Source organism: Trachurus japonicus, chromosome 21, assembly GCF_045865225.1.
Source record: "Trachurus japonicus isolate A0001 chromosome 21, Traja_1.0".
In the NCBI taxonomy this organism is placed as follows: domain Eukaryota; kingdom Metazoa; phylum Chordata; class Actinopteri; order Carangiformes; family Carangidae; genus Trachurus; species Trachurus japonicus.
The window spans coordinates 21,339,825-21,367,409 of NC_140927.1; the positions used below are offsets into that span (position 1 = coordinate 21,339,825).

At 42.2% G+C, this 27,585-nt stretch overlaps 2 long non-coding RNA genes across 2 annotated transcripts in view; both read right to left on the reverse strand.

The window, feature by feature from the left end:
* Positions 1-485: 485 nt before the first annotated feature.
* LOC146965205 (uncharacterized) lies at positions 486-7,859 on the reverse strand. Its single transcript, XR_015034617.1, has 4 exons — positions 7,514-7,859; positions 7,332-7,360; positions 7,209-7,237; positions 486-731 (listed from the first exon to the last, which is right to left on the reverse strand). It is a non-coding gene; the product is annotated as an uncharacterized LOC146965205 (long non-coding RNA).
* Positions 7,860-23,803: 15,944 nt separating this feature from the next.
* Positions 23,804-27,585, reverse strand: part of LOC146965206 (uncharacterized) — a 55,548-nt gene continuing 51,766 nt past the window's right edge. The window contains exon 3 of the long non-coding RNA XR_015034669.1: positions 23,804-24,164. This is a non-coding gene — a long non-coding RNA (uncharacterized LOC146965206). The remainder of the gene's footprint in view (positions 24,165-27,585) is intronic.

Genomic DNA, 27,585 nt, shown 5'->3' on the forward strand with positions numbered 1-27,585 from the left:
AGAGGAGGAGAATATTTCATACGTTAAAGGCAAATGGGTCTATAAACTGCCTGAGGGAACGCTAGCTTTCCTGATTGCTACTCATCTCACTGTTTCCCAAATGTTTTATGCTCCTCTGACTGGTAATCAATAGCTACACATGCAGCCTCTCAGCCAGCACTGGTCTTTTATAGTTCGCCCAAGGAGTAGTTGTCAGTCAATGGCCGTCTTATAAATAGACCGAGGCTGCATGTGGACAGATGGATGCTTTCCTTGTCAATTGTGAAAAGCCATAGTCCAGATCTCTCTGCATTTTCCACACAAGATACACACACAAGATATTTGATAGTGCTACATTTGAATTAACCCTTCCTTTAAATACGTTGCTCTAATAAATGTTTATTAATTGTGACTTATAGTGGTTAATAAGTCAGATCACTTATTATATAAACAAAGATTTGGTTGTCAGATTGTAAAAAAATAAAAATAAAAAAAAGACTCATGGCTCATCGTCATCAGTTTTACAGGGGTTTTAAATGCTAATAAGTTGATAATAGGTGGATTTTGGTTTGGATTCTTTGCAGCCATTTTCCATAAGTTGTGTGGTCAGAGTGGTCTTTCGTTTAAAAGACAATGCAAGTATGTCGGAGAGGGAGAGAGACATCATTCACAGGATCATTTTCATAACCAAAACCGAAAACTTAATAGCATAATCGCTACCTTGTTCACATTTTTGTTCCCTGTGCAGCTTTCTTGGAAGAAGCAATAAAAAAAGAAAGGTCTCAGTTATATGAATTTGGTCTTTTTAAAATATGTTTTTATTGTTAAACGAATTCTTTCTGTTTGAGACACAAAAACTTGAGCTTAAAGGAAAGGTTTGCAATTTCTCAGGTTATCACTGAAACAGTGTGAACATAAAAAAAAACGTAAGGGAGGGGTTGTATACAGTGACACGTTTCTCACTGACCATATGAGGACCTGGTAATTGTGAGGACATGAAACACTGACCTTTAATTACTTACTTTAAGAATCTTTTAATTTGTGTTCATGACTTCTCATTACAGAATTAGAAAATGATCAATTAAACAATAATGGAAACCTCTTTATAAATAAAACCATGATAGAAAGCTGTGCTAATAAAGCCCTTATTCTATTGGCATGTTACATTACCACTGCAGTGTTTAACATAAACCCATGCTTGTCAGCTTTGAAACAACCTACTCTCTAGGTGTTTACAGGCATTTCTATGGACACCCAATGATTCCAGACACGGCGGTGATGATTATCTACCAGTGAAAGATACATCAGTAAATCCAGCAAGGCTGCTGTTTGCTTTGAAGAGGAACAGAGTACCTAATTACCCTTATTTACAGGATGCTCCTGAGTAAAGCATCATATCATCTCGCTGTGACAAATTCACTTGCCTAATAAATATGATCATTAGGACTTTCACTTCTCCAGCTACGCCTCATGGATATTACTGATTTGTGCTTTCAATCAGACACACACAAAAATACATCTTTGAAGTAAAGGGCAGAGAACCCTATCGAGAGTTATTATGGATGTGTTGGAGGAATTTATAGAGTGTTATTGACGTCTGCAAACCCACAGGGATGACACACACACACACACACACACATACACACACACAACACATAGCTTACACAGAGACACACAAAAATGACTGCACCGTCACAATTGTCTTTAGAAAGAAGTAAGAGTGTTTTATTTTTGCCTGGCTGAGCTTGATAACTGTTTCTATCTGCACAGCAAATAAACGTCGCAGGTACATTATGTAGGGCACGCTGATGAAAAAGAATCGGCCCTGTTAAGTTACTGTACTGTCTGTCCCTACAGGCATGCTTATGCTATATTGATGAGCAAATTAACAGGGCTGGATTTGACTAGAGAGGCTTCTATTAGATGAAGCCATGAAAGATGAATTCAATTGTGATTTGAATAGCACAACCCACCGCAGATGACTTTCAATGGGAGGCAGGAAAATTGGCTTGTGCTAAATTGAGTTGTGCTTGTTATGATGAATGCTCAGCAGCGCGTGAGCTGGGATTGACTTCATCATCACAAGCCAGCGCTTCCACAGAAACTCAGAAAAAAAACACATGTATGTATGTATATATATAACCTCTCTGTGGAAACACAACCCTTTCAATCAAATGCCTGTTTGTCCATAATCCTGCTTTGAATTCTTTGACTGAACCAGTGTAGTTTGGATGCTAAACTTGATAGCCTCTTCCTCCTCTCTGCTGTTATTCTGAGACCCAATTAGACGTACATATCCCACACAACGCTGCGGTTGGAGGCCAGAGTGCGTCTGTTTGTCCGAAGGGAAGAGGCGTGGGAGAAACACACAGTGGTTTTTTGCCCGCCAACACGCTGAACCGGGCATGGTGCATATCAATACAAGCAGTAACTAATAACACTGGCTGCAGGTATGTCTCCCAACATCAGAGGGAGATGAGTGCAAAGGTTGTTTCATCTTTTATAGATCCTGTTTGAAACCAGAAATTGCCTCAAAGAAAGACCTAGTGAACAACCAAAGTCACAGTATGTGCGCGTTTGTTCATGTTTATGTGTGTATAAATGATGCATGTGTACATTGTGTGTGTTTACTGTGCCCCAGCAGTGTAACTTGGCTGTTTGCAACAATCTTGCCTCGTCTTTGAAATTGTTTATGCAGGGCCCAGATCCCTACGGTTGGATAAGCACGGGGCTGTAGAGTTCCCTGCGGAGGTCAAGCTGCCCCCGCCCCCCCCTCCATCATTTGCGATTGCCCTCTGCGATAGCACCCAGCAGGCCTGAGAACACAGGCCTAATGTTCTGGATGGATGGTGTCATGAAAGAAGACAATTATGAGGCAGTGAGCGAGGTCTCCCAGGGTTATGGTTTTAGTCAGATTATTTATTTTATGTAGTTTTTGAAGCAGGAGCTTTAAAGTTTAACAGCCGTAGGGTTCCTTTGCATTTTTTTTCCTTTATCCCTGGCTCTGTGTATTTGTGCGAGGTTGTATTGCTGGGAATAAGGTTTTTGATGATCTAATTGGCTATTATTGGATGTTTTCAGGCAATAACATTGGTTTTTTTTTGTTTTGTTTTGTTTTAAGGTGTAGTTTGTGTGATATTGAATCGACTTCACGCAAACCCCTTCCTACACCCTTCAGCATGTTGGCCACAGCAGCTGCTGCATACATACACCAGAGGGATAGAGATGGAGAGATAGAGTTAGCAAAGAGGAGGATGTGCTGCCAAGAATTACAAGTTTTTCCTCACAAGAAAGTATTTCTTCCTAATAGTGCATCCTGCACAATGTCAACCAGGACTAAATGTCAAGATGACAAAAGAATATGGTCCAACAAGAGTGTAAATATGCAAAGACAGAGAGGGAGATTAGATAGATCTCAGAGGTGTAATTAGAAGTTATAGAAGAAGGCTCCTGTGTAGTTATGACTAGGAGCTCCTTGCTTTGTTTTGTTTAAGCCACCAAACAGTCAGATTAAAGGTCTGACTGGCTACACGCTAGATGAGTTTAGGCCTGATTTGCCCCTTGATTGCCCCCTTGATTGGAGGCTCGTAGCAATGACATTTATTTGTCCAAATGATTCTCTCGCATATTGTTTGACAGGTTTGATATTTATGATTGTGTGTGTGAAATATCCACAGTAGCCAGTGAGGATAAGACCAGGAAGCATCACCAACCAGATGTTGTGGACTTTTATAAACATGGCAGCTGTGCCTATACTGTCCCCTCAGCCAGGTTTACACCCATACTCTTTTTTCTTTTTCTGTTTTTTGCTGCATAAAAGGAGCGCAGGCCAGGGCAGCCGGCTGAGGTCATCGATTGTCCTCCATATTTGTTTTTGTTCTGAAGTCATGGTTGATCAGGTGAGTTTATGTGACATCTCATGTCTTGGGAATCAACACTGTGTTAATTGTTACTAGAAATAGTAGAACAGGTATGTGGTCCCGTGGTCTGGCAGAATCTAGTCTAGTGTGAGCGTTCAGACATTTAAAGTGGTTTGGTTGAATCTGTCTGTTGTGATCTCCCATGTTTTTAAAATGGGTTCAGATTTGAAAATCTTCTGGCATGTAGCAGCGTAACTTGGGAAATATGTGAGTGTTCATGAGGATGGTAAGTTGGCGTGGTTACAATTCAGCTTTGGGACGGGTCAATAATCTTCTCAAGTCAGGTTCTTTATGGAGGAGATGCTATGAATCTCTCCACCTCCAGTTCAACAAGCCTTTCCTGAACACCATCAAACTGTCTGGTGCCAGAGCAAATGACCAGTGATGTTTATCTTTTACTTTTTCTTTCTCAACACTGATCATATTTACCTGTTATCTGATTGATTATCACTTGATCAATCTATCTAAACTGTAAATATGTAATGGAGCCAATCATGCTTCACAAAGAGCTGTTGTTTAAGAATCCAATCTCTGCAATCTTTCCCTCTCTCTCAGACATTTTTTTTCTGTCCCATTCTGTGAAATCAGGTAGCGAACAGATCCTTTTGTTAAAAATGTCGTCTCTGCAGGGGTGTCTGTGCCTTGTGTGTTTTTCATACAGAGACAAAGAGCAAGCTTTGAGTGTGTGTTTGTTCGCGCCTTGTGGCACGCTCCAGGCCATGAGCTAAACTGCTGGGTGCCACAGAGTAGCACAAGCTGCGTCGGGTGGTTCCACTGCACTAATCACAGTGGTGTATATCTCTGTATAATTACACAGTACATGCTCAACAGTATTTATTACTGATGAGCTTAAATATGTGGAGATGAGATTGCCACATCATTTCATCGACGATTCACGTGCTGATTTCTTACACAAGCTGCAGTGGAGTGCCACATTATCAGCGTCTCCTTATGCATGGCCAGTAATACTACTTCCTGTGCAATCAGCCTCACTACTTTCCCAGAGAGCGGCCCCACGTCTCCTGCAATTACATCCTCCCTCTGTAATCTGTACTTCCACCCAAATGAGACCGGCCTGAGTAATTTGCGTGAAGATTCGCCAAATTAAGAAATATAATGGGCGAGAATCCGGCCCGGTTCTCCTGGTTTATTGAATACAGCAGCGCCAAAAGCGATGCTCTCTTTGTGCCCTATTGTATCTTGTGGGTAATCACATTCACCGAGTCCCCAACCCCTGTGAGCCCGAGCTTCTCCCAAATGGAAAACAAAGGCGGTCATGACAATCTGTAATATTAATCTGATTGGGTTAACAGTGTCTCAGGGCTCCTCCACCCTGACTTCTCAACTACCTGTGGCTGTGTTTTAATCTGATTGCACTAATAGCATATTCAGAATCAAGACCTTGCCACCTTCCCCCACTGTTACACATAACTTCTAATAGAACATCCTGTATTTCACATGAACACTCACAAATTTGTAAATAATTACTATCACATGGGGGGAAAATAATAGGTGGCCCCAATTCAAATTCACTAGCTCGAGGCAGTGTGGTAATCATGGAGGAGCGGGAGAACAGGGGGTATGGGGGGTAAGGAGAGAGAGGACGGTATAATCACATTGTATAACAACCACAGAGTCTGACAGTTTGATAAGAAAAAGAGTTCAGAGTGAATAATGAGAAACTTTGTACATAGTACTTATGACTTTATGTGCTACATCATTTGTCACTAACAACTGTGTGTTCTTGTTTAAAACGCCTGTTACCCGTAGTTGAAACGAACTTGGCACAATCTAATGGATTTATTGTTCATTTATGGACGGCTCCTTACAAATGGACGGGTATATTTCAGTCGCTACAGCCCCGCATTTGTTACTTAAAAGCAAACAACACATGCATTCTGGGAAGTTGGTGATGGATTGGATGTGTTATCTGCCTATTAGCACAACAGCCCATTACCAATGTGCCCAGGTTACTGCGCTAGCTGTAAAGCAATAAAGGCAAGCCTGATTCCAGCCACCGCTGAGTAGGAGTTCAGTGGCTGCCTGCGTCCTATCACTTTCAAATGAGCACCACAAATCACTTCAGCGGGATGCCTGCACCACTAGTATGGCCATCAGCATATGAAAATATGTATAGGAGACCATCCAATTTACTGCCAGCAGACAGAGGGAGGAAACCCGCAGCGTGCTGAGTGATTGTTAGATAGATGGTTTCTCTGCATACATGAGGTGTGTGTGTGTGTATGTATGTATGTGTGTGTCTCTGTGCGCTTGTCTTGTTCTGCAGATGTTAATAACAGCAGAGGAACACGTGATTGCATGTTTTCTATGTAAACAACATTTTCAAGATTGCCAGAAAAACTGGCAGCATTTGTTGCATTAATAAGCAAATCAGTTTCTCTGTGGGAAAAAAAAAATCACAGTATAACAAGACAAGCAGGGGAAGATGTCTGTTGGGCTTGTTCAGTGTCTGCGTTCGTCGTGTTTGTGTGTGTTTATGTGTCTGTGGAAACATGCTTGTCCGCTTGTGATCATGTGTGCATCTGTGTGTGTGTGTGTGTGTGTGCAGCTCATATTTTGTACAAACCAGTCCAATTGTCACAAGGGTGTTTTGTGTGCACTTTGTTCTCCACACTGATCCTGTCCCTGGCAGAAAATAATTACGGTCTGTTTGTGAGCTGCTGCGACGGTGGAAGGACAACACAGAAACCGGCCTCATTTTACTGCTTCAGAGGACGTCACGTCGCCCAGGAAGAGAGGAGGAGAGAAAGGGGGGTGGTGGGGGGGAGAGACAATAGCAGGAGAGAGATGAGACCATTAGATGGGAATGCTAATTACTCCATCTCATATTGCACATCTGTCAAACCACCCACTTCTCATATGTTGTGTGCTTAATGCAGACTTCACATGTGGGCACAGGTGCATTGCATCCCATAGTTTCTTGTTCCGAGCAGCTGGAACAATAATACGATTTGTCCAAACTCATGAAAAAACAAGAAATGAGGGGCTCATTTTTTGGTAGACGAAAACAGCAGAGAGAGAGAGAGAGGGAAAAAAGTGGTAATAGCAAGCAAAGCACTCACTGATTTCAAGATAAATCAGACAACACAGTGGTGGAGACAATGCTGCCTCTTCTATAAAGATTTATGACACACATGCTCACACACCCACACCCACAGACAGTGTCGATCCCCCTCTCGATCACTCAACACCAGAATTTACATACTGTACACTCAGACATGCATACACACTCATTAGGAGAGGGGGCTTGCGCACGGTGCATGCTAGAAGATAGTAGATGATACCCACCTTCTTGACAAGAGATCTGAGAGAGATCCCTGTGTAAGAGAAAACAGCGTTGAAGGCTCCTAATATCTTTGATAGCATCGTTATGGTAATGATCATACATAATGTAAAATTCATGAAGTGTACCTTGCATTTGAGGATTGCCAATACCTGTTCTGTCGGCGAGAGGGAGGATACAGAAAATATGTTACAGAAGTCGTGCATGCAGATGTTGTTATGCTTTGCCCTAATTGTTTTTCGACAGTTAAGTGCAGCTAAATGACTTTCATGTGTTGGCATGTATACACGGGGAGGGAATTGCTTCTTACCTTTGCTTTCAGCTGTTTGGCAGAGTGCTCGTTGGAACAAAACATTGCCCTCCTAATTATTCCAACCATTAGACCTGTTAATTTGCCCAGTCAAACAACCCAGACAGACATTGTGTAAAAATATCAACAACAGGAATATTGTGTTTTCCCAGTGAACATCTAAGCTCAGCAATAACAGAGGAAAATGCAAAACAATCTGAAGGGGTCTGCGGCGGAAACCTGGCCCGTCCTGTCACTTCAAAAAGTCTCAGCATCAACCTGTCCATCATTGACAGTTATGAGTTTGGACTCTCTCTCTCTGATAGTCTGTGTAGGCATGTATACGTGTATGTGTGTGTGTGTGTGTGTGTGTGTGTGTGTGTGTGTGTGTGTGTGTGTGTGTGTGTGTCTAAGATCTCTAAGGAGTGTCTTTCAAACAAATTTCCATTGAGCACTCATCAGTAGGAGGTCCAGGTCCATTGGAGATGGCATAGTCACTCTGAAATCACACAGCTAACCAGGACTGTCAGCCAATCAGGATGTTTTTGATTTTTTATGAAATTCACGCTCAGTTCAGATTAACCTGGACTCCGACACACACATCAGAATGGAGTGTGATTAGATGGCTGGTGTATGTTCACATCTGGGGAACAATTAGCCCGGATGCACGGCCAAGCTGGAGTGAACAGAAGTGACAGTGTTGTCAGGTTTGACAAGTGACTTGAGTTGTTCCAAATTTAGAGCCATTGAAGTTACACGAGGGTGAAATCGGGTCAAAGACGTGCACAGTAAAAAGGGGTCACTTTGTCTTGGGAACCACTGTCACCTCACAGGAACGTGCTAAAGAAGCAGAACAAATGTAAATGTGAAATTTGTTCTCGTTTGGACACTGAAGACGTTAAAGAAAACTCCTGCTGAGGGCTGGGCTGGACAGAATTCAATCAGATGGTGTTGAAGGAAAACTTGTAACATTCAAGACAATATTTGGTTTATTTCTGGATGCGGCTGGATTCAGTCTAGACTAAATGCTAGTAGTGCACTTGTTGGTTTTATGAGTGGCACTCCTGCAGTAGTGTACAGCGCATATGACACTTAAATCCATGAGAGACCTGGACCACAGTGGACACTTGCAGAACCTGGCTGTCTAAATAACCCAGAGGAACATAATTTCTTAGTCCTTAAGGATACTGACCTAATATATATGTATTGGAAAAGGCTATGATTATCAATTATGAAAATATTAGGTGAAAAGCAGTTTTCCTGTGCTCATTCTCTTATTCTAAAGGAGGAAACTAAAAATCAATTAACTGCTTTCTGATTAGACATCTGCACTTTTCTTATCAACAATGGGTAATTGTTATTATTGATTGCTGTAATCAAAGGAAGAAGGATAGAGGTCAATGGCATGGATACGCCCTTAATCTATCATTTACAGCACAGGTTCACACTTAAGCACAGAGCTACAGTTAGGTCATGTGACTACTATCTTGGCACCATGTGCACTGGCTACCAGGTAAAATGTCCAACAGAAATTATATTGTTTCTGTTGTGTACACTGATTTGATGGATACTGCTTTGAAGAATGACTGCTTGTTATCAAAGCTATTGTCTGAAAATAAAAGGAAATCATTTCCCGGCAGAAAGTGGACACTGGTGAATTGCCAATGATGAAATGACAAGGATGTCTGTCAATTGGATGTTTGATGCCGGCTCAAACTGAATGAGAGGCCGTGAGCGGTGGAAAGCAAACACTGTTTGAAGTGCATTATTTCATGACATGTTGTATTCATTGGTGGATGTGAGGTAGCGGATTAATGAAAGATGAAAAAATGTCAGTATTTTCCTTCAAGCACATCCAAATAAATGATCAACAATAAGAATTAAAATGTGTGACTCCGACACCCTACTTCTGTCCACTATTTCTGAAAAAGTAGAATTCAGGCTGCTCTAAATAAGATGTTTCTACCAATAGGACAAATTAACAGATAATTATCACCCAAATCTGCAGCTCCCTTTAGATACAAAAGCCTCTTTAGTGTCTTTAAACTCATTGTTTTGGTTCCAGAGCCTGTAATTTTAGTATTAGTTCATTTTTACCACTTACATTGTTTTTTGTTAGAGGCAGAAAAGACTACATAAGACACTATGACAAGCAAAAGCTACAATTAACTCTGAATGAACTATATATTCAGAGCTAGAGACTAGCTGTTGAAGAATTACTTGCAGGTGGAGACCAAAAATAGAGCTAAAAGGAGGGATGTTATAAAGTGGAGATTATGATGACAAAACAAAGAATAATTACTTGCTCACCAGCCCACGGCAAAAAGTTAAGGAGAATAAATTTGCGTAAAGTTGTAAAAATGTGAGTTTGGTTTCAATCTTCTCTTCTCATCTTATGCTTAGCTACAGAGCAAATATGTTCATTTCCCAAAATGTCAAACTGTTGCTTTGTATTAATCTCATTTTGTAAAGTTTTCGTTTTCTGGGTTTAAATTTCAACTTTGCATAAAGTCACGGCTCTTTCCCTCTACAACTCTTGTTTTCTCCCTTGTCCCTCCCCTCCTCTGTGATCATTTTGACCTGGTGGGGTCTAAGTGTGTCTGCTCCCACACCTGTACACCATTTTGCCCTCACAGTTCCCACTCTGGAAACATGTTGACTGACAGCTGCACTTCAAAGATCTGCTCGCTCTCCCGCTTTCATGGTTATCATCTGTTATGGGAGTTGCATGGTAAAGAGAGGGAGAGGGAGAGAGGGAGAGTCTCAGGCAGCCGGTTCTGTTGTGGGGCCAATTTGGATGATTGGCCTTGAAATGCAAGCTGAAACGGGCTTCCCTGTGTTCCTTTAAAGTGACCCGTGCCCGGCAGTGTAATGTAAAATTATCCTCGCTGTGTTTGTGTTGTGTCAGATGTGGTGACTGGCAGAAACTGTTAGTAATTGTCTAAGTGCTCCGGTGTGTCAAAGCTGTCCGTCACTCATCCCAGCCCCCTCCTCTTCAGCTCTGCTTCTTCAGCTTCTCATAATATTTTCACTGAACTGCAGAGGACAAACTACTTTCAGTGATGGAGTTGTCACTTTGGTGCTTTTGCTAGGAAAAATATTTTACCTTGGGAAGAACACACAACCAGCTGACATGTGTTCCTGCTTTTTGGCAGAGAGAAAATGAGAGAGGCATACTTGTTCTTTCTTTTGTTCTTTGATACTTTTACAAATTCAAGACTATGAGCTTTTCTTGTCATAACTCATTGAAGTCGAAGCTAACCTGAATGTGACATTATGAAAATACATTCCTGACTAAATCAACTCTAAAAGAATGGACACGCGTACATACTCTCTTATGTATACACTTAAAATGGAAACTATTGACTGAATACCTGAAAAGTACAGAATCATGAAAAGAAGTTTCATACAGTTTGGTTTCTTTGTTTGGGAAATAATTGAAGAAATATATATTAACACATCACCAGCACACACACACACACACACACACACACACACACACACACACACACACACACACACACACACACACACACACACACACACACACACACACACACACACACACGTAGCCTACACAACACATAAAGACTCTGCAGTGTGAAAACACGGACCTCAGGTGTATCTAATTAAGTCCATGAAGTGTAAATTGCTGTGGTTATTAAGATTCCTGTTAATCAAGGGTTTATTTAGGGAGACAGACTGGGTTTATTTTAAAGCTGTTATATGTGCCGGTGAAGTTTTGCGCACATGCAGCAGCTCCTCCTCCTTTTTTCCATGTGACTGCAGAAGATTATGTTGCATGTTGTTGCAAACTGGAAGCAATGGTGCTTTTTTGTCACATTACAGTATATGGAAAGGAAAGCCAGCATTACGTTATTTTTCTGCATTTGACTCTTTTAAAAAAATAATCTCACACATTTCTATCTTTCTATCAGTAGCTGTGTTTTAATTAGTTGAATTAGTTGAATTTTTTTATCTACTTATTTTATTTATTAGTGATAGGTTACCTTTTTGTGTGCCTGTCTTGTATCTGTTGCTGCTGTGACAATGTGAATTTCCCCCTTGGGGGATTAATAAAGTTTTATTCTATTCTATTCTATTCTATTCTATCAAGGATATCCGTGATAATATTCACACTAAACTCTGTGATAAGTGTGTTGAAATAAAAAAGCTGCAGCTTTGTCAACATTTTCACAGTTCTGCACACTACATTAGAGATGTGCGTGTTTTTGTATATACATTTTGAATGAACCTGTAAGACTTTCTTGTTGTCAGCCAGTGCAATAGTCATTGGCTGAATACCGATGTCAGCAGAATACTTGATTCATTACAAGTATATCCATTCAGGAAAATGCATACAACTTAAAATGGTTATTTGATGTTGGATTACACTTCCAAGTCAAACAGTGCAACTTGTTCTTGTGACACAATAATGCAGAATGGACTAACGTGTCACAATGTGTGATTAGATTGTGTAGTAAGATATTGTAATCTGAGGTTCGGTTATGCAGTTGCAGTAATGATCAGTTACTACGTCGTTATGGGTTTAATTTGTTTGAGGTGTGACCTGGATGGCAGTGGTGGTAAAGTGGGAGAAAAGAGAAAATGCAGCTACATACCTACATGTGTCAACAAGGCTAATCTTAGTTGTTTCTATAGTCAGTAAATATCTTCAAATGGATCTTTAGTTGCCATCATTTTCTATTTCTGTGTTAAATTCATACAGAGGATGTGATGTGTGGGTGTGGGAGCTTTGAAGAAACATGGGCTGAGTAATGAAAGCAATATGAGTAATTTAATTACTGTTGGTGTTGAGTGATGTGTAACAGAGTGTAATTACTTTATCAATATCAACTGAGTGATTGATTACATTTTTCAACATGCTTTTTTACACATCTGAGTGCCTGTGTGTGAAATGTTGTTTTATTTATTCCAAACAGACCTGCGTGAATCTTGAATTAATATTACTGTGTGATATTATTCAGAATTAAAGAAGTGAATGTTTAACTGTGTGAAATGTTGGAATTACTTGTCGTCCAGTTTATTGCCTCCCAGTGTCGACAAAAACACTGACACAATTTTTTCAGATTTGTGCTTTAACATGTGGCGTGCATTTTTCTTGCAGGCTGCTGCAGAGCTGCAGGACAGCCGTGAAGTCACAGTGTGTTAACCCCCCCTCCTCCCTACTCCTTCCTGTCCAAACACACCTACTCTGCCTTCCTCTGGGGAGGAGAAAAATCATTCGTTATTTTAATGGGTGTCAAATATGTTTTCCAAATCTACTAAAAGGTTATCGTTGTTACACGCGGACAAGTGCTTATATCTGAATCAATGTTAACTTTGTTACCAGGGAAATTTACTGCCTTCCCCGGCCGACCACGGTGCACAAACTTAATCGGCATGTTTTCACAAAGTGCAACTTGAGGGTGATTTATAAGGCCGAGGTGACTGACTGCTCTTTGATAGAGCAGCGGGGGAAAAAACACATATCCGAGAGGTGCGACGAAGGCATAAATAACAGCCTCTGTACTTTCATTTGAACGTCTGACACATGAAGATTATGTATTGTTAGTGTTAGAACGGCAGGGGGGGGAGGAGGGGATTGGGTGCAAATGTGGTAATATGAATGAATGACACATGACTCCTCTTGCAGACAGCCTCTGGTGGGTTTACTCAGCCGGGAACTTCCACCTCAGACCACATCCTACATCCTGGTCCCTCTCCTCACCTGACACTGCATGGATCTTGTCCTCCTAACAATTATCACCCTGTGGGCAAGAAAAAGAAAAAAAAGTCATTTGTGGAAAAATGGTGAGAGAAAGAAAAGGAGAAAAGGCAGAAAGAAAGAAAGAACGAGATCACCGCTGTTACTCCAGTGCCTCCGCGTCACTATTTGTCTTGGGCAAGTTAGCTTTATCTAATAAAGTGTCTTTGTATTAAGATGGATACTTCAAACGCTCTTTTGTCTCTATAATCACAGAGGAGGGAGGCAGAACTCACACATTCCTCGCTCAATTTATTATTAATAAGTACATCAGTGGGAGAAAGATATCCTGGGGACCAAAACACCCACAGAGCGCAACATTCATCAAACGTAAACGAATATCACAATACACAGGATACAGAGGCTCCAATAACAGATAATTGATGAGAAAGGACTTTGGGTGCACTGGATCACTGTTGATGGTTATCATTATATAACATCATTTCATAGTTTACACCAAAATGATGAACTGTTTGTTGAAGGGGAACATTTTCTTTTTTTGCTGCCTTCTGTGAGCAATTAAAGCGGTCTGTTTGCAGGAGTGGGGTCAGTGCCTGATTAAGCTGTGGTTAGTGGCATGACTGCGTCCACTCAATACTTATGTTTCCTCACAAGACCTTAATCTATTGCAACCGCAGCAATTACCCTTCTGACAGGATAACAAAACACAAACACAAACAACAAGATCAGATCCAAGGCTTTTTTTTCTGTTAATAATAACCTCTTCATCTTCTGCAGGATGAGGCTTTGAATCTTGTTTTCTTTTCAAGCCGCTGAATAAAAATCTCACTTGTAATTTGATGAAAGATACAAAATAAAACTGAAAAACTCAGATGTGTGAAGATAATTTGGTCCCCGCTCTGATTTGTAAGTGATAATGAGGCTCTATCCTGCAGGACCCTGACAACAGGAAAGCACTATTTCAGATGACAGATGGGAGCGACTGTGTGACTGTCGTAATAGGCCACTCCCCCACTCTGCTGCACAACCTGTGCTCCGGTGTTGGGTTTCCGACAGCCAGTAGCAGCACTGATGCATGTAGCTATAGGACCCATGTCTGAGGGCAGGAATTCAATCAATAAAGCTCACCCCTTGACAAGACATACCGTGTTACAGCAGAGACAGTGGGACAGAGAGAGGCCGAACCATCTGTTCCTTTCTTTACCGTGCTCCCTCTGTCACATGTCAATCTGTGCTGCTAATGTCCAATATATTGGGTTATCATTCATATACTTTAAACCACCTTCGCCGGCTTTATGTAATGAAGCTGTAACTCAATTGGCTTCGGTTTACCTTCCCCCCCTCCCCGATGCCTGCTCTCCAATCGTCTTGCATCTGTCTCCTTCACCCCCTCAGGGACCGGTGCGTCACCATGGAGCCATTGTCACTTTCCAGGTGATACAACATCACAATTGCACTTCATTAACAACCTGCAGCGCAAGGATCATCAGAAAAGCAAACGTCGGATTATTTGATTTGATTAGGGTTTGTTGTCTCACCTCTCTCTCTCTCGTTTCATTGCGACGTCCTCCTCCAAATCTGGGTTTAAGTTCCAACAAGTCAAGGAGATGTGCGAGCAAATTGGTGGCAGGTGGAGGATTAAAAAGAAAAACAGAGGATTTAAAGTCGAGTTTGGTGATTCGACCTGTAGGGCCTCTGAGGACACTCGTTCTTGAAGAGCCTCTACACAATCAACGCTGCTTTTGAAGTGAATACAGTAATGATTTGCTTGACAACCTTCCAGTGCCTCAGACTGAACCCACCCACATAATGAGAGCATCATTAGTCACATCCCTACATGATTTGTTGAAGCCTCACAAGTCAGGAGGTGTTGCTGATCTTGTTATTTTTTTATTTTCTTTAAAAAAAAATCCTATTTTTGACTAAAATGATATTACCTACAAGGGGGATGTCACACCTTTTTCTAGGGGCTGTGAGTAGTTTTTTGACATTTCTAAAGTTGTTACATTTGGTAGAAAATGCTGCGAGTGAGGAGCGTGAGCCCCGGTTTATGAGCCGAACAGCAGACTCTATAATAATTCTGCACATGAAGGATGTTTTTGAAACCCAATCTGTTATGAAACATGTAACTACAAAAGAATTTAGAGCAACATTTTGACCTGAATGGCGTCCAGTGGACTTTCATCTTCCTCAGTCCACACAACCCCAGTGTCTCCGCTCAGTGGGACAATTTATCATTCAGGGGCATGATAAGGTTTTCTGTTGTTTCAGTGGTCTGCATAATTCTGCTCTCATAAGAATATGAATACTTCCCCATCTGTTTGGTGTTAGCTTTCAAACCGCACTTAGCTGCAAACCCACAGCCATGCAAGACATCTACTGTTTAATTAAAAAAAAAAAAAGGGAAAAGAAAAAGTCAGAATAAAATTATGCTGCTATAAAAGAGTCTTGCCAACAATAACATTATCGTTTGACACGCAGCATGTCAAAAAAAAAAAGCCAGCCTCATATCACAGTAAAGAGAACCGACCTTTGAAGAATGTGTGTCTTTGTGTGTGTGTGTGCGCGTGTGCTTGTGTGTGTGTGTGAACCGCTGATTTTAAACCTTCAAAGATCGCTTTTAGGATACCACAAAAGAATAACCTCTGACACCCAAACAAATAAACATAAGCCACATTTAAATAGCACAAGTTGGAAAAATCTAAAAGCCTTGCTTCTTCGCCAAGGTGTGTGTGTGTGTGTATGTGTGTGTGTGCTGTACTGTATGTGTGTGTCAAAAAGAGCAGGGACATGTCTATTATGTGCAGTTTGATTAAAGCATGATGGCTGGTGTCCAATCTACTTTCCAGGGGAGTGCTGTGACAGCCAGCAGCGCGTCTACCTGCTGCCTCCTCTGCGTGTTAGGTGATTTACGGCTGACTCCCTCCGTTTATGTACTGCCTTATTTTCATTTCTACCCCGCTGAGTGCCAGGTTCAGAACTCCTGAAGAAATATTATGCTTTGCTGACAAAATACAGTGACAGCCATCTCCCAGCCTTAAAAGAGTGCCAGAGTGTTTAACAGTACGAGAGCCTGGGAGACAAGGCGAGGTTGAAGGCATCTGTAAGCACGCGGCCCATTGAAACAAACCCATTTGATCTAAACCAGCTCTGATTGGGTGGAATGATGTTTATAGCCAAGTTAGAATCTACTTTCAATTAAAAAAATGACACAGGGGGGAAAGGGGAGGTCTGTAAAACAGACGGTAAAATTTATTGAACAACTTTTACTGGGGTCTTGTCTGAGAAACATGTGGCGCACAAATGAAATGTTTGTTTCGACAGACGGGTTCGCCTGCAGACGAGCAGGTAACTTGACGCCAGGGACTTTTTCATTAACCCCGAGTTCAAACCCCGCTGCTGTTTTAGGCTTTTGTGGGGAAGCAACAATTTGATGTAAACGGATGAATATAAATACCACTGTTGTTCAAGCGCCGCCATGTTTCCTATTCATTCCAGCCTGTTTTCTCCTTTACAAGAAGTACTCTGAGCTGTAATGAGGTGTTGTAGCGTCCCGAGGCGTTATCATTTGCCGCATTATTATTTCAAAAGCTTCGACAACAGCTCTGTCTCTGATGTAATTCTCATGCATATGGAAGGTGTTCCAGTGACTTGATATCCTGGTTTTGAGGAGAAGGCGACCCCTCTCTAAATAAAATGACTGATCACAAACCTAATGAGGCAAACGAGTGTTTGGAGCAGTTGGGGCCAGGCATCAGATGGACATGCTGTTGTCTGTAATTAGCCTCTAGCTACATGAGCTTTGCTTGTTTTTATTTAGATTCCAGCCATGGAACCGGCACCAGCTAATATGACTCTGATGCTACAAACCCCTCCCTCCCCCCCTCCCTGCATCTGAGACTGACTATAAATAAAGATTGTCATTGTAACCTAATCAAATTATGAGACATATTTTGGTTAGGCTGTCAGTTGTCTAACGCCCTGTCTCCCTCTCTCCCTCTCTTTCTCAGCAGACGAGGCGAAGCAAAGTGAATCCCCTGAGGTCCTCTCATCTCTCTTCAGGAGCTGCCGACTCTCTTCTCTTTATGGCACACCCAGAAGGATTAAGCACGAATGGCATTCACATGATTTCAATAAGCTCAGGGAGACAAGAACCAGCCTTTCAGCACATTAGCTTTTTGCTGCGGAGGACACAAAGCAGACACCGAGCAACTGTGGAGGGGGGGGGGGGGACGAGAAAGAAAGAAAGAAAGAAAAAAAAAAACATAACACACACACAGTTGATGATCATAATAATAGACCAGTCTGGCACGGCTGAAATGGAATTCCTCTGGCCCCAAAAGGCCCCCCCCCCCTCCTCAACACCAAGTGCTGATGTCATCAATAATGGCCCTGACTGGGTTAGACGTGAACCTGAGGTGACACTGTCGTAAAAGGTGACCCCCCCCCTCCACCCCACAGAGCCAGAGCCGCAGCCTTTCAAGAAAGCAATGAAAAGAGTTATCTGGACAAAGTCAAGGTAAGTGACAGGTCACCCTCAAACATTTCTTTAAAGGCTAAATCCGTAAACCGAATGTAAACAAACGGCTCCACGCTTCGTTACCTGCATGTATTCACACCATCAACAAACAACTGAATCAGCTGTTGATGCAGTTTTCATAAAATTACTGATGTTTTCCGAACTTTAAAACACGCCTAGAGTTTCAGTTTAAAGCTGCTGAAATTGATTATTTTTCATACAAACAATATTAATCAAATAATGACATGAAAGATTTTGCCTGTGATGTTGAACCAACAGAAAACTTTTAATCAACTCTGCAGTTCTGCTCAGCTAAATGAACCATTTTAGTGTCTTTTGGACTGTTGTTTTGGTTTCTCTGGCACACTGCTTCACTGTTTGGTTCAGTGTTGGTGTCCTCAGTGTGCACCTTTTTTTTTTTTAACTCCTTGTGCAGCTGCAACTCAAAGGCAGACCTACAGTAGACATCATAATATCACACACCATGCAGTAGTAACATGCATGACAGTGTTCATCATGGTTTGGTTCAATCTCACTGCTCTCATCATGTGTCACTTCCAGCCAAGCACAAGTGTAGGAAAGACAGTGTCAACGACCACTGGCTGGAGTGTGCAGCTCATTAAGTGCAGGATATTTCCCTCAGGAGCAGGTGGAGACCAAAACAGAGGAAAAAAAAACACATGAGTTGGAGTTATACTTGTTGGGTGGACAGAAACCTACTGTTAATTAATATTACATTGTAATACTTACACCTAGGATGTCTATCTAGACGGAAGGTGATCATGTTTAAGTTTCGGGTTTATTGGCTATTTTATTCCTGCTGCCTACACATGGCCAAATAAACCACCTAGAAATGCATATTGTGAAATTATTTATGCTAATTTATCTGGTAGGTGATGTGTTATAAAATAAAATCATCCTCTCTGACTGTTTGTTCCATCTTTTTGGTTCCTGTTACATAAATAAGATCAACAGTTGCATTCAAAAGGAACAAATCCTTGTCACCTCATTAGAGCAATTCCAGCTGTTAGCTTGTTGACACGGGGCCCTAATTTGCAACCTCACTTCTCCTGATTTTGTCTTTTTTTTTCCTTTTTCCCTGTCGTTCTCTCCTTGTCTACCTCTTTCTTTCCTTTCTCCCTTGTGAATGTGACTAATCGCCGAGCTCGGTGAAGGTAAAATGGCACTAGGTCTCCTCCTTCCTTCCTTCCTTCCTCCCCTCCCTCCCTCCCCTCCTCCTTCCCTCCACGCGCTCCACTCCTGCACTGTCAGTGATTTTTCATCGCCCTTGTTGGGGCCGTTTTATGCATTGTTTCCCTGATGCAGTGATTGATGTCAGGGGCTGGTAATCTGGGGGAATGAGAGGCTGGATGGTGGCCGCCAAGTCCCCTCTGTCTCTGACACGTGTCGGCTGAGCGGCGGTGCGGCGTGGCGCGCTGGGGGCCTCGTTTGGCCGCAGCCCACTGCTGAGGCTGCTCACTTTGCTCACTCAGCCAGCCCTCATTTCCATTTCAATCTCAACCTCATGAATGCAAAAACTCTGGCCGAAAATTAATAACACTACGCAAGGGAAAAGTGGGCGCAAGGGAGAGGGATGGAAAGACAGAGAGAGATGGAGAGGAGAGTAAGAAAGAGAATGCAGAGCCGGGGTCTTTTTCACCCTTTTGTTCCTCCAAAAGTGCCCCTTATTTTATTCCCCTCTCTCTTTCAGCAGGATCTTCCAATGAATGGCATTACAGACAATGCCATATCCAGAGTGACACAAATTTATTTCGGTTGCAGCGCCATAGTGTATTTCCACAGAACCAGGGGCGATTTGTCTGGGGACAATTTGGTTTCCATAAAGGATTTAAATGGTTTCTGTGGAGATAGTGGGGTGAAATTTAATTTGTTTCTCATTTACTACAGCAGGTATGAAAAGGAGAAAAATTGGACGGCTGATGGGCTAAAAATTGGTGCTGTCCCTCTGCTGTATCCCCAAAGGACCAAGGCCCTGCATCATATAGATTGAGTTCGACCCCCCCTCGAGCCCTCCCAACCACAAGCCAAGCCAACACGTGCGCACACACGCACACACTCACACACACCCTGCCTGCCTCCAGCCTGGAGAGAGCTGTAACCTTAAACCAACTTAAACAGTAACCTTTGGGGAGGCTGCCAATCACTCCTAAAACAACGTTTCCATCGATCGGCCTGTCTGCGTGATTTATGGCCTCATTTTACACTAATTGAGAATTAGAGGGCGGATTAGTGGGCCTCAACACTTCGGCCTGATATGCACTCTGAGCAGTGTAATCTGTCACGCCGGGATGTCCGACACTCTCTTACTCACAAAGGAGGAGAGCGAGGGGAGGGAGCGGGAGGGAGGGGGGCCTCCTTTCTAATTGAATTTCCAGATAACACGGAAATTAATTTGACACCAGCGAAATTTGACTACAGCTCTGGTGCTGTGCTCTCTTGCTCCCCCGTTGTGAAATGTATGTGTTTCTTCTCTCTCTCTCTCGATCCTTTCCTTTCTTTTCTCTCCCCTTCACTCCTTCTCTCCCTCACCGTTTCTGCTGTGCCTAGCAAACGCTATTGATCCAAATCACTTTGAGTTGAAGGCCGTCTGAAGCATGGAATCCCTAAATCATATTTGTGCTCATATTAGGGCAGTTCATCTGCTCCTATCTTTGGCCAGATAAAGAATATTACCTTTCATTTTGTTTGACTGTGTTCACATCATCTTTTTTTCCTTCGTTCTTTTTGTGGAGGGAGGGAGGGAATCTCCTTTCCCAAGGCCGGTGAATGCATGCAGGCGAATGCCCAGAGTCAACAGTTGGAATTGAATTAGGGTCCCGGCTCGCCAGGTCCATTGTCTGGGTAATTTGTTGTATAAGTGGCAAAATGAAAGCACTCTCCACGGTTCTCTGAGCACCTGCTGTTGTGTCACTCATCACTGCAGAGCGAGAAAAGAGGGAGCAAGAGAGAGAGAGAGAGAGAACGAAAGAGAGCAAGTGTTTCAAATACCATCAAAGATCACATGTTAACTTGCTTTTGCCATAATCAACTCAGATGTCATCAACAGCTGTTTGCTCCAGCCCCATCAGCTGGAAAGATCTGTCATAATGCATGTTATTATTCAAATTAAGAGATTTACACCACACATTGTGTACTCAGAAAGTTTCATTCTTTGCACGTTCAGAGGCAGAAACACAGGATTATCAGCAAAATGTACTCAACTGTCATAAATACATCAACTGATGACGCAGAAGGGCCACCCACAGAGTGTCATTGGATATCTGTAGATTCTTATTATAGCTTCATTCAAATAGCCATGTTCATTCACTGATTTTAAAATTGCAGGTTGAACTAATCATAACTACTTTATAAGCTGCTGTGTGGTTGAATCTATCACAATGCATCATATTCTATAAGGTAACATGCAGAAAATATTAGCCTGCAAAGTAACAAGTGGATGTAAATGTGATGAAATAAAATGTAAGATATATCGAAGTACCTTATAATTACTTTGCTACTTTCCCCTGTTGGAGTTTCGGGCGTTCCCAGAAGTGCGAACACACTGTGCGTCAGAAACCTCCTTGTTGTGGCCCGTATTGTGTGGGAGTTAAGTTTGCATGAGGGCTCTTTAGCAGACTAAGAGATGCATTTATCTGTGTAATGAACTTTGGACGCTAGCTAACTTAATCCCAGTAATGCCTGCGAGAGTCAATTAGCGCAACTAGATTCAGTGTGGTATTTATCCGATAGAGCAGAGTACAACTACACACACCAGAACACACGCACCATATTGACCATCTTCATCTTATCTCTCGGCTTAATGGGACCACAGGGCCCATCATCAACTCCACTCTAAAACGCAGCGTTAGTTTTTCTTTTTTTCTTTTTTTTTTTTTTGAAAAGCCTGTGGGGAGTTTTGAAATTGAGTAGCTGTTGATTTGCAGCACTAACAAGTCTTTTAAGAGTTGATTTTTCCTCCCCTGATCATTACACTTTGTGATCTTATGAGCGTGTTAACCTGGATTCCCCTCAATCAATGCTTGCAGGATATTATCAGTGTAGCACACAGGTGACAGCGTATTACACGACCTGTAACAGATACCTCTGGGATCTTCATCTCCCCCATGACAGGGTCTCCTACTCGGAGCTGCAGCCTGTATAGAGAATAATAAATGACAGGGTGTGATAAGACGAGGCTGTTAGCAGGCACGGTCATGGTCTACATTGCCCTTCTTGTCTCTCCAGGGACGAGAGCATGTGTGCATGTCTTTGTGCATGCATGAATGTATGTGTGTGTGTGTGTGTTCCAGCTGTGCTCTCACGTAGATCTGCGTAACTTTTGCGACAGCCTCTGCGGTGGCCATTGTCTGGTAGCAGGCAGCACACACTGGGTTACAAAGGTCTCTATCTGCCTGCTTCCTCATTTCTTATTCAGACCCACAGGGACGGAGGGCGAGGAGGAAAGGGGGAGAGGGGTGGAGCGGGGGAGGAACAAGGGGGATAACTGAGAGGCTGATGGAGACTAGGTGACAGGTTGGAATGGGCCATCAATAGATCCATCAGGCGGGTAATTTGGAGCGCGCTTAACATACATCAGTGGAGTCGTAGGAGCTGGTATCTGTCTTGTCGTGGAATCACAGTAAATAACAGTTAAAGATGGTGTCAGGCCTGACCTGGCTGACCCCGCCCCCCCACCCTTTCCCTGCAAGCACACACACACACACACACATATATACACATACACACACACCACCCACACTTCTGCAACAGAGCAGCAGTGGAGCCAGCACAGATGGAGAAGGATTAACACATAGATTAACAACATTTACATTCACACATGCGAGCATGAATCCACTGATAGACACATTGAGACTGGCACATATTGTGAGAACGTCAGTCTGGGTAAATCTTTCCGTTTTCAACTTTCAACACTTAATTTTCATGAAACAGGAAATAATTTCTTTTGTTTTAGGAATTATCTCAATCCCTGCACTGAAATGAACTAATTTAATTCATGAATAAATACATTTTTATTACCATTTTATTGGCTTCTTTGCAGGTATTTTTTGCCACAGTCTAAGAAGATTTGCTTTCAAGACTACGTGTTCATTTCCTTGAGAATGGGAAACATCACATGGAGTCAATCATCCTCATTTTCAGAGGCCGTATGACAGGAAAACTCTTACACAGAAGAACAAACCTGCTCACAACACAAGTTGACAAATAGGCTGGAGCATCTTTCATTGACAGACACTCTCTGAGAAAACAAATGCTGCAGGTGCTTTGAAAAGTGTGCATAGCACCAGAGGGCAGGCAGATGAGCCTCATCCCTGTGGAGGACGTGTCTCTCTTTTGTGTAAAGGTGAGAGTGTGTGTCTGTGCTTACAGCAGAGCATGTGACTATAAAAGTGAAGCACCTTAGGCTAACTGCTGTTTCCTGCCACTCACACTCCCCACTAACCTTTCGAACACACACCATCCAGTCTTAAAGGTGTCATCTCACATTTGGGGGTAATTCAGTGGGTTAACACTGTGAAGCTGCACAGTGTAATACTGATTTCTAATACTGATGGATACTTTTGATCACATCTGAGAATAATTGTGGATATATTCAAGTTGCTGGGTCTCATCCTCCTTGTGAAGTCTGTGCAGAAAATGATCAATATTTCCCTGTAGAGCTGTAATTCTGAGTTTGTATTGAGGTAGGGCAACAAAACCCAATCCTCCAGAACAGTATGCTGCACTATTTAACACACATATGTATATATTTTGACGTTTTGTTGTCAGAATGATGTTTCCCACAGTGATTCATGCCAATATCCTATTGTACTGTAACTAAGTGCAAGAGGTGAGATTTTTAACTTTCGAATGAGCATTTGGAGGTGGAGAACAAGTGATTTAAGTTTCACAAAAAAAGTTTTCATCATCAGTGTCAACAGGGCACGATGATGAAAACTAACACTGAGTATTTTTAATATCTTCTTCACTGTCTTTGATATGTGATATGAGAAAAAGAACATTTTTGCTCTTGAGTACCCTTTCCCCCCTTGCAGGATGTTACAGGAGAGCAGTTTACACCAAACCCATTCCTCATCTTTGAATGTGTTTAGATTTTTCATGCAACAGTCTCTTGGTGAGGTCTCCAGTGCTCAATATAATCAGAAAAGCAATGAAATATAACCAACATCTCTGATTAATGTATGATTATATACCATATAGCACTCAACACAGTTCATCTAAGATGATCTAGAAACATACACAAGTACAACTCCACCACAGTGTTCATGTTTATGTTGAGTGGTGAGTTTTCACCAACCTTTGCCAATGTTGTCCCTCTCTTATCTCTTATTAATAGTTATGGGGCATAGCTGAGGAGTCGGGATTGTAACTGATGAGTGATCCACCCTCCATCTCCGTTTAATAATCTATAAGACAAACAGAAACACACAGAGACACAGGGTGAAAATGCAACTCCTCCCTGAAAACATAAAGTTATGTCGGTTCACCTCCTCAAAACAGACACACTGGAATAAGATAAGATAAGATAAGATAAGATAAGATAAAGGAGTGATATTGCACACAACTCTGTTAAAATAGCCATGTTCATCACTCTATACACCCAGAACACTCTTTATGAAGTTACAGTACGTGACCATGGGTGTTTATAATGAGCTACCTACACTGATATTAAACAGCCACCACTGCCCTGTTCTCTGGGCTGATGTGTATGTTTCCTGTTAAGCAGTGGCTGCTGTTTCCCTGCAGAATAAATCTAATTAGCGGGAGGGTAAATCGTATCACAACTGCTCACTCGAGACACGCTCGAGGTGCATTCAGAGTTGTTGAACAGTTTGCATCTTTCTGTCTGTCTCGTATTGATCTGAGTTGCATATGTTTATAGAGCCAGTTGCATTAGAGGATGCAGCTTGTGTGTTGGTCTGCTGCAACCATGCAACCATGCAACTGCAATTCAAACTGCTGTTTTGCCTGGAGCTCACAATGACACGCAGCTTTTATTTATGTTACAATACATATTAAAGACATTAACTAACATATTGTAACTATGATTATCTATTTATGTGATGAGTGATTGCAGAGACAAAGACAATACATTACGATGGTAAAAAAAAAATCACAGTCAGATGTTAACAATCATCTTTTTTGTCAGACAAATGGTAAAGAAATCAAAGAAACTAAGAGAGAAGAGTGAATTTAAGCTCATGTTAATAACTTGAACTCAAATATCAAGTTATTAACCTGATATACTGTGTTATGACCGAGGTTTTGACCTACTCACTCTGGTTTATTGATGAAGACGTACGACAAGGACGCACACAAACACACACCAGCAACACAAACCAGAACCGAGCCGTGACTCTGACCTGTTCGTCTGCCTCATTGAACCTGTTCCTCTCGTCCCCTTAGCCCTGCTTTAATTAAACCCAATTAGCTAGTCAAGGTTGCGCGCACACTAATACTGTTAACTCCGATACAATTTGGCCTCTGCTTTTAGCTTTAAGTGTGTGTAGCTACCTTAATCAAAATTGTCACTTAAAATGAAACTACAGCTGGAGTAATTAAATTTAATTGGATCTTGTCACTTCTTATGCGGCCGCTGTTTTGATCCTCGTTGAGTGTTTGCTGCTTCCGCTTCGTAGCCGAGCTTTATTACAGCGTGTGGCCTCAACCTCGCCGGGGCCAAATACATTTAGACCTGGTCAAAGCTGAAATCGCTTTGAACCCCAATCATCAGCTGTGTAAAGAAACAGCCCTGATATGGCATTAGATCATTATTTCTATTTCATCAGGGTTTCTGCTTAAAGCAAATACTGTTGCCAGACCCTGCACCGGGCTTCACTGTGGAGGAGTAGGAAACAGGTTTGAATAAAGCCATAATCAAATCAATGATGCACTTTGTCTGTGCGTAGGTGAAGAGTAAAGGACTTACAATATTACTGCTTTCAACAAACGTGCTGCGTTTCAAGGAGGATTTTCAGCGCAAGTTTGTTAAGGTTTTTTTTCATGCTTGTGCTGGAAGATGAATTGCTGCATAAAAAAAAGAAAGAAAACCTCACTGAAGGCTGGGCTTGAAATCACATTACTGAGATTTTTATTTCTTTTTTAAAAGCACATCCTCACAAATGCACTTCCTCTTGGCTATTTCCTCACAAAACTCAATGATTTGATGGGTCATGAAGGAGATAAAAATGACTGCTGACGTCTCCATACATTGCGCTTAACGCAGTGATACGGGAAGCCAAAGGTGGAATAGCTTTTCCACAGCGTTTGGCTTCATGGCCGGTTATTTTGTGTTGCTAGAGGAATGAGAAATCTAAATGGAGTGGTCAGGATGGGCTCGGCAGCCATTGGGGTGACCCCTCGACCCCGTAGACTTTGGAGAATATGGAGGAATTGAACATGCAGCCATGCTACCGAAGGCAGAAGCGGCAAATCTTTATTCACTGGGAGCCGCTTGCTGCTAAAGCACATTCCCTTTCAATCCATTAGAGCTCACCGTCCCCTTCCCCTTCATCACACAGTGCACCCCTTAATTTGACAATGACAAAGAGCCACTTGCAGATTTTAAATTTCATAATTTTAATCTGTCAAGTCTGACATTTAATTAGTGGCTTCCTAACCTGTGTCTGCCTCGCTCTCTGAAGGGCACCGTTTGTTCGAGAGAGCGCTGCACAATCTCTCGGCGGAGGAGAAGAGAGAGTGGATTAATATATATGTACATTACCAGCTGCTGCAAAGACAATACACAGAGAGGGAGGCCATTAGGGCCTAATGCAGACAGATGAGGTTAATAATATTTGGGAAGTGTTGCTCTATTAAGCAGAGCACTGATTAAGACCTGAGTGGGATCCCCCCTTCATGAGGCACTGATTGGGACCCCGACTGCCTTTTGTTCTTTCGCTCCCAGAAAAGAGGAGTGAGGGAACGAGAAGCAGAGGAAGAAAGGATGGAAACAATGTTGGCCGACTTTGTGTTTTCAGCTGACAATGAGGATAGGCTTAATGAGAATCTTTACAGACCTGGATGGGGGGGTTTATAGAAGTCCAACGCCCACCGATAACTTCATTACAACACCGGGCAAACAGATGGAGCCGGCTTTGGGAATCTTTCAGGTGTCCGCTTTGAAGGAAGAGTTCTGTGATTGCTTTCAGTCCACACTTGATTTCTATTCTTCATCACCGCGGATAACGTCGCCAGACTGACCTCATTAATCTATTTCCATCATTATGTGGCTTGTGAAGTGTGAAGACTTGGCCTCCATGTTGTAGTTTGAGACTCCTTCCCTTTTCCAAAAAAATAAAAAAGCAGCTCTCTGTGTAACACTGTTCCATACAGACAGCTCTGGCGGTGCAGCTATCGATTTTAAAATCAATAGAAAGTGAAGGGAGATGGGGTGGAAATGGCTCAGAACTGGGGCGGCTAGGAAAGTGTCAGGTGCTGCTGCTGGTGTGTGTGTGTGTGTATTTTGAGTTAAATGCATGTCAGGTGTCAAAGTTTTATGATCATAAACATTCTTACTTTTTCATGAATGAAATTCTTTCACAGGCTTTTGAAGACTCAACATATTCTGCTTCGAGTTTCTCAGACTCATTCATCCAGACTTTGAGATCAATGAACACCGACTCAGTCCAAACCCCATTGTTATGTTTTCAAAAATCTTTTCTAAGCACTGGCCGTCATCCACTCAGTTTATTATTATTTGTATTATTATTATTGAACTGTCTCTGGCAACAGGCCCTTTTCCAAAACCTTACAACACCAGGAGAGAGTGAAGCTCAGATAAAGGGAGAGCTGCTGGGGGAGATAATGGGAGGAGCAGTGAAGATG